The sequence below is a fragment of the Phaethon lepturus genome, unplaced genomic scaffold, assembly GCF_000687285.1.
Source record: "Phaethon lepturus isolate BGI_N335 unplaced genomic scaffold, ASM68728v1 scaffold8698, whole genome shotgun sequence".
NCBI lineage: Eukaryota > Metazoa > Chordata > Aves > Phaethontiformes > Phaethontidae > Phaethon > Phaethon lepturus.
The window spans coordinates 10,131-10,918 of record NW_010558264.1 but is presented as its reverse complement, the minus strand read 5'-3'; positions in this window follow the sequence as shown (position 1 = coordinate 10,918).

The following is a 788-nucleotide window of genomic DNA, read 5'->3' as shown; positions in this document are numbered from 1 at the left end:
AAAGAGTGTTTTACATTGAAATCAGACATCTGTCCCACAGGATGCCTAGGAACTAAAGGAAGATGGCTTAATCCAACTGCCATAACATATCCCTCCTTCATGACCTTACAATTTTATGTGCGTATGTAAATGCATGTAAATATATATGCATATTCAACGTGCTTCTCACTGTCTGGCTGGGGATATTAAACAGAGGAGCGATCCTCCGTAGAGATCGTGGCACTCAGGTCCTAGTGAGGAAATGATCCACGTGAGTGACTGGGATGAATGGTACGGCTTTGGTGTGACTCGGTTCAGCCTGTTTTCTTCCCCTTGACACCCCCATCAGCGTGTTGACCAGAGCAGGACACTTCTCAGTTGAGGTGGTTTCCTCTTGTTTCTGCTGGCCATCCTCAGAGACAGGGTACCATGCCAGCTTGCTGCATCGTCCCCTCTCCTGGCTCATGAGTAACCCCACCTTATAGACTTAAAGCCGGTGCACTATTTGGAAAATCTTTTGGCTTTGTAGCAGACTTATTTCCAAATGTTTTTATTTTCTCTAAATGTAATTTTCAAAATCTGCAGGACAAATATGTGGCAATTTGAGGTGGAAATTCTCTTGCATAAATAAGCTTGGGAGTATACCTAGTGAGCAAAATGCATAATGCAAATCACTGCCTGGGAATGTTTTATATGATACGAAACCTTTGCTTCAGAAAACCAAAAGTAAACTCTGTTGCAAACCTAATTTCTCTTTCTGGGCCTCAGAAAAAAAGGTATCTATCTGGTAATGTATCCAGCAAACAATT